Consider the following 7,197-nt stretch of genomic DNA (forward strand, 5'->3'; position numbering starts at 1 on the left):
ACCGGTTCATCAAAGGACCAATATCATAACTCTTGGAAAGTTGTCCCAACCATCATATCTGACTGAGATTCAGATCCGATTGGTGTCATGATACCTCAGACTCAGGATGTCCGAGAAGAAAAGGTGCCACTCAAATAGACGAAGTGACATTTCAAGATTCTCAGGAAATGAACTACGGGAGCGGGTTCTTGAAGCAACAATCCATCCTTAAACCAAAGAGGGGATGAGAAGGTGGCTGATGGGCTCAGCGACAACTCATCGAGAATTCCAAATGGATGGCTTTCCACAATAAGGTGAACAAGAAGATGACACTTGTCAATTCAAATGATATAATGTTGTATGCCCGAGGAAAGACATACACCATTAAACGTTGCTTGAAAGGTGCGCCCGAGATATGGGCCGGGTTTGCACGATCAATGTTAGAATGGTGATTTGACGAACAAAAGAATTGGAATGAAACTCAACCATTCACTCCAAAGCAATAGGGTTGCTAGAAGTTTTGAATTCACACATCATAGTTCAATTGTCGGTATTCTGGTTAGAATCAATACGGGGACCAAGAAAGGATGGTGATGGTGAGAAGTATTTCTATGTCAAGAATTCTCAAGAGGTGGAACAAATCTCAGAATATTCTTGACATAAAGGATGGTAAAACTCCAAGGTAAAGAAGAACAATTGCTGGATAGCAAGGAACTCAAGGTATAACACCAAACATGAACAAGCTTGTGTTGGTGGGAAGGCAATAAAGTGGTCGATGATAATACAATTCATCAAGGGCAAGGATGGTATTTCTCATCATGAATTCAATTGATATCCTGGATGAGCTCAGAATGTTGATGATCACGACACCTTTGTCGCGAGAGTTCATGAAGATGTAATCGATCGGTGACGTCAACAAGTCAAAGTAATGATGAAGTGAAAGGTTATTGGAACCAAGGGTACGACACAAACTCGAAACCAAGCTTGTTGTTCAAGGCGAAATGATATGACGATGAGGATCGACGTAAGGTTAGTTCATCGTCGAAAATTGTGCTCCGTGAAGAAGGACCGGGTAGCACAGTTAAAATCATCACGACAATGATATAGCCAAACAGGCTAGGAATGGCGTGATCGGGTACAAACTCGTACTTATAGAAGCTTACTGAAGAGTTGTTGAACCGTAGTGCGGACTCGGTTCAGTTATCGGTGTCTTTGAGTGTTTAATAACTCAAAGCCCGCGAAAAATTGGAATCAGTGGGAAGGTAGCACTTGATGAAGAACTCATAAAAAGTTATGCAGTTCCATGATAATCTCGAGATACCAGGGGGGTAATACTCGACACAAGATCAAAGTAAAGGTTGGACTGGTGTATTGATCCATAGAAGACAATTGTTTTAACTTGTCCGAGAAATGAGATCAAAGAAGAACAATCATGGTCGGGACCACGATTGCAAAAGGCCAGATCCTAGATATAAGATGAACTTATACCAAAGGAATAATTCATTTAAGAGAAGCTTTAATGATAAGATCTACATCGTGTCCATGGGCATGAACACAAGTTCAAGGTCGACTCCCACTTCTCCAATGCATAACCTTTCATTCACTTCTCACGTTCGATGAAGTTGCAGTGTTGAAATTTTATCTGGTGAAGCACCAGAAGAGTATGACTCGTGAAAACTTTCGAGTTCACACATACTAAGGAAGGCATAGGTTCAATCCATCGGGGCATCTTAGAATCATATACCAGAATCTTTAGAAATAATTAACTCAAGCTCGAAGGCAGAGCATGGTTGAGAAGCAGAGGATACAATTTACCAAAGGCATTATGTATCAGAGGAAAGGCTCACAAGGTTATTGAATATGAAGGGCGTTGTCAGATAAAATCCAACAAAGGATCTGGTGGTCCACAAGGGATCTGACGTGAGCATCGGTACTCAACTAGAGGAAGAAGAATGCAAGGAGATCAAATTATAGAAACAACTGGCTAACTCAATTGTCAAATGCAAAGGAATTATGATTTCCAAATCAAGGGATCAGAAGCAATGCTCTGATTAGGGATGGATAAGTTGAATAGCCTTAGGGTACAATCAACGACAATTGGATTGGTCGAGAACCAATTCCAGTTAGAAGAATGGAAGCTCAGCCGGAAAGGTAATTTGTAAGGAGCAATGATGATTGCGTGTATTCGCAACATATTGAGTCAACAGACTCAAAATGATAATGACAAGGAATGTCAATAAGATTTCTATACTTATGGGATTAATCATAATGAAAGCAAACAAGAAATTCCAGAGCAATAGGTTGCTGAGGATTTTCGGAATATCGGGTGGTATTTCGAAGACTTTTGTGTAACACATGAACAACTTTGGATGAACGGATACTCGGCAAGTGCGAGGAATTATCCGTTTGGGCATTCAGTTGACATAGAACAGCAAGGCAGTAAGCTCAAGGATTGTCGAAAGAACGACGAGTGTTTCGGAGTATCTTGTCATAACAAGACAAACTGGGGATGAATGAAAGAATAACAACTGCAAGTAGTTATCCATAAGGGTTGATGGTGGAAGGGAATTGCAAACGCGATGAACACAAGTTCTCGGGTTAATAGCGGAGAGTATCTTCAGGGGGTCTTCACGTGCAGCAGACGATCGTCCGTAATAAGGGGCTCTCCGGGAGGAAGTAATTACGAGAACCTAGAGTCGGAGTTAGTAAAATCAATTAACCCGAATAGAAGAGAGTTCAGAATCCCAGAGTAAAGGTCGAGGAGTAAAAGATCCTAGTACCACCCAATGGCGACGTGGGCATGTAAGGCACACAGCCATGTTAGTAAAAGTTTTGTAATGTCTAGACTCGACTTCGGCCAATGAGTTGGGAAGGGGGGATTCCTACAGGCAGTCGGCTCTGATACCAACTTGTGACACCCCCGATTCAATCGTACACTAATCATGCACGCAAATGTGTACGATCAAGATCAGGGACTCACGGGAAGATATCACAACACAACTCTAAAACATAAATAAGTCATACAAGCATCATAATACAAGTCAGGGGCCTCGAGGGCTCGAATACAAGTGCTCGATCATAGACGAGTCAGCGGAAGCAACAATATCTGAGTACAGACATAAGTTAAACAAGTTTGCCTTAAGAAGGCTAGCACAAACTGGGATACAGATCGAAAGAGGCGCAGGCCTCCTGCCTGGGATCCTCCTAACTACTCCTGACCGTCGTCAGCGGGCTGCACGTAGTAGTAGGCACCTCCGGTGTAGTAGTCGTCGTCGACGGTGGCGTCTGGCTCCTGGACTCCAGCATCTGGTTGCGACAACCAGAAAGAAAGGAAAGGGGGGAAAAGGGGGGAGAAAGCAACCGTGAGTACTCATCCAAAGTACTCGCAAGCAAGGAACTACACTACATATGCATGGGTATATGTGTAAGGAGGCCATATCGGTGGACTGAACTGCGGAATGCCAGAATAAGAGGGGGGATAGCTAGTCCTATCGAAGACTACGCTTCTGGCAGCCTCCGTCTCGCAGCATGTAGAAGAGAGTAGATTGAAGTCCTCCAAGTAGCATCTCCAAGTAGCAACTCCAAGTAGCAACTCCAAGTAGCAACTCCAAGAAGCATCGCATAGCATAATCCTACCCGGCGATCCTTCCCTCGTATCCCTAAGGGAGAGCGACCACCGGTTGTATCTGGCACTTGGAAGGGTGTGTTTTATTAAGTATCTGGTTCTAGTTGTCATAAGGTCAAGGTACAACTCCAAGTCGTCCTGTTACCGAAGATCACGGCTATTTTAATAGATTAACTTCCCTGCAGGGGTGCACCAACTTATCCAACACGCTTGATCCCATTTGGCCGGACACACTTTCCTGGGTCATGCCCGGCCTCGGAAGATCAACACGTCGCAGCCCCACCTAGGCAAAACAGAGAGGCCAGCACGCCGGTCTAAACCTAAGCGCACAGGGGTCTGGGCCCATCGCCCATGAGCACACCTGCACGTTGCGAGGGCGGCCGGAAGCAGACCTAGCCTAGTAGGCGTTCCAGTCCAATCCGGCGCGCGCCGCTCCATCGCTGACGTCTGAAGTGCTTCGGCTGATACCACGACGTCGGGATACCCATAACTACTCCCGCGTAGATGGTTAGTGCGTATAGGATCGTAGCCAACTCAGATCAAATACCAAGATCTCGTTAAGTGTGTTAAGTATCCGCGAACGCCGAACAGGGCCAGGCCCACCTCTCTCCTAGGCGGTCTCAACCTGCCCTGTCGCTCCGCCACAAAGATCCACACAGAGGGCCGTCGGGACAAAGGTCCTTTCAGCCCCCCAATCCGTGAATCACTCGCGGGTACTCTTCGAGCTGACCCGACTTTAGTCACCATCTGTATAGTATATATGTATAGTATATACCCGTCATCACCTCCCGAGTGATCACGGCCCAATAGTATAGCAAGGCAGACTGACAAGAATGTAGGGCCAATGATGATAAACTAGCATCCTATACTAAGTATTTAGGATTGCAGGTAAGGTATCAATGACTGTAGCAACAATGACAGGCTATGCAACAGAATAGGAGTAACCGAACAGTAACATGCTACACTACTCTAATGCAAGCAGTATAGAGAGAATAGGCGATATCTGGTGATCAAAGGGGGGGCTTGCCTGGTTGCTCTGGCAAGAAGGACGAGTCACCAACACCGTAGTCGAACTGGGGGTCGCCGGCAGTCTCGGGGTCTATCGGAAAGAAGTAACGGAGAGGGAACACAATAAATAACAGAGCAAATCAAGGCATCACAAAGCGTAACAAGACAATACGCGGTGTTCGGTGTGCCCTAACGCGGTAGTAGGTGATACCGGTGAAGGGGGGAAAACATCCGGGAAAATATCCCCGGTGTTTCATGTTTTCGGGCAGAGGAGCCGGAGGGGGAAAGTTGCGGGTTCGATAGGTTAGGGGTGTGCGGCGGACGAACGAACTGCTTATCCGGATACGTCTCGTCGTTCTGAGCAACTTTCATGTTGAAAATATTTTAATCCGAGTTACGGATTAAAAGATATGATTTTCTAAAGATTTTATTAATTTCTAGAATTTAATTAGTTATTTAAATTAATTCGAAAATGGAATAATGACATCAGCATGATGTCATGCTGATGTCAGCAGTCAACAGAGTTGACTGGTCAACTCGACCAGTGGGTCCCACTGGTCAGTGACACATATTTAATTAAACATTTTAATTAACCTAATTAGTAATAATAGGGGGTGGGCCCCACTGTCATACTCTGTTAGCTAATTAACAGTAGTTAATTAGGTTAATTAGTCATTAGATTAATTAATCTTAATTAGCTAAGTTAATCAGAATTAATTAATTAATTAATTATTTTTATTATTTAATATTGATTTTTTTATATTATTATTTTTTAACTCCCTTTTTTTAACAGACACGTTCTCTGGGGACGTGGGGCCCCTTGTCATTGACTTAGAGGCCATAGTGGCCCGGGTAAACGGGCAGCGGTGCGGGCGCTCGGGCGTGGGCGCCCAAAGGGAGACCCAGGGCGCGGCGAGCGTTCGCCGGACCGTGACCAAGGGGCGGAGGTGGGACGGCGAGCGGCGGCAGCCACTGCGGGAACCGCAAGCGGGGCAGGGGCGAAAGCGGACGGGGCGGTGGAGGCGTCCGGGGGTAGCAGCGGGGGAAGGCGGCCACGGTGGGCGCGCATGGGGAGGGGCGCGTGCTAGGCGCGGCCACGGTGTAGCCTCGGGCGGACGACGGGTGCGGGGAGAGGACGAGAGGGGGCGCGGGGGCGCGACCATGGGCGCGACCGGAGCCGGTCGGAGCACGCCCAGGGGGCGCGAGGGCCACATTGAGGGCGGGGCGGACACGGGACAGAGGGGTGGCGCGCTCGGCACAGGAGCTCACCGTGGGATGGTGGGGTCTAGGCAGCGGGGGGTTGAGGAGGAAGACGGCGACGACGCGCGACGGGGAGGCAGGCCGGTGGGGAAGTCCGGCGGGGCTACGTGGTGGTCTTCGGGCGGCGCCGGCGAGCGGTCGATCCAGGCGGCGGGGTCATGGTCGCCGCCAGCGCGGCGAGGGGCGCCGTCGAGGGAGAGGGCACGGGGTGCGATGCCGAGGGCGGGGGCCGGCGAGCAGGCTCCGGCGTCGGGGTTCGGCCCGATCCAGTTCTGGATCGCGGGGGATGGGGAGCGAGAGGGGGAGTGGGGTTTCATCCCCGATCCAGATCGGATCGGGAGGGGGAGAGGGAGTGGCGATGTGGGGAGGGAGTGGGAGCGAGTGGGTTAGGGTTTCGGTCGCCACGGGGTTATGGGGAGTGGGGTGGCCGGCTGGGCCGGCTAGGCGGCCTGCTGGGCCGAAGCCCAGTGAGGGGGGGGGTCCTTTTGTTTTTGTCTGTCTTATCTTTTATCTTTTTATTTATTTTCTTTTCTATTTTAAATCGTTTTAAATTACTTACGCATTTTATAAAAATGGGTTTGTTGCACCATAATTACCTTTGTAATATTTAGTACAATCCAAACATTTTTGTTTTAATTTTTAAAAACTTTTATTGTTATCATTAATTTGAATTTTGAATTTTGGACCGGATTTGTCCTAACGATAGCTTAGCAGCAGTAATCGTGGTGACGTGGCACCATTAGCGTGGGATCACTGTAGCCTAATTATTCGGGCGTCACAGCTATATAGAGCTAACTGTTGCGGATATAGCCCGGTTGTCGGTGACCAATGCCAGTAGAGGCTTTTCAGGGATGCTTGGTAGCATAGGTCGTATGCACTTGGAAAGGAAGAACTGTCCTTCTGCTTGGCAGGGGCACGGGCCATGTGAAAGCTTACACTGTCATACTTGAGGCCGTGGCTTCACAAGATCTCTGGATTTGACACTATTTCTTCGGCATAGCCGACTCTCACAATGACTCCAACGCGCTTCATCGCTCTCTGGTGTTTGCAAGGCTTGTTGAAGGCAACAACCCATAGATCAATGTTGAGATCAATAGCCACCACTACAACAAATGGTACTATCTAGCTGACGGTATCTGTCCTCATTGGACTGCTCTTGTGAATACAATCTCCAACACTGTAAGAGAGAAAAGGAAGAGATTTGCCCAAGCACAAGAGAGTTCTAGGAAGGATGTGGAGCGTGCCTTTGGTGTTCTTCAATCTTGACGGGGTATCATTCGATATCCTGCTGGAACTTGGAGCACCAAGAAGTTGTGGGAGATGAT

Source organism: Triticum aestivum, chromosome 2A (assembly GCF_018294505.1).
Source record: "Triticum aestivum cultivar Chinese Spring chromosome 2A, IWGSC CS RefSeq v2.1, whole genome shotgun sequence".
Lineage (NCBI taxonomy): Eukaryota > Viridiplantae > Streptophyta > Magnoliopsida > Poales > Poaceae > Triticum > Triticum aestivum.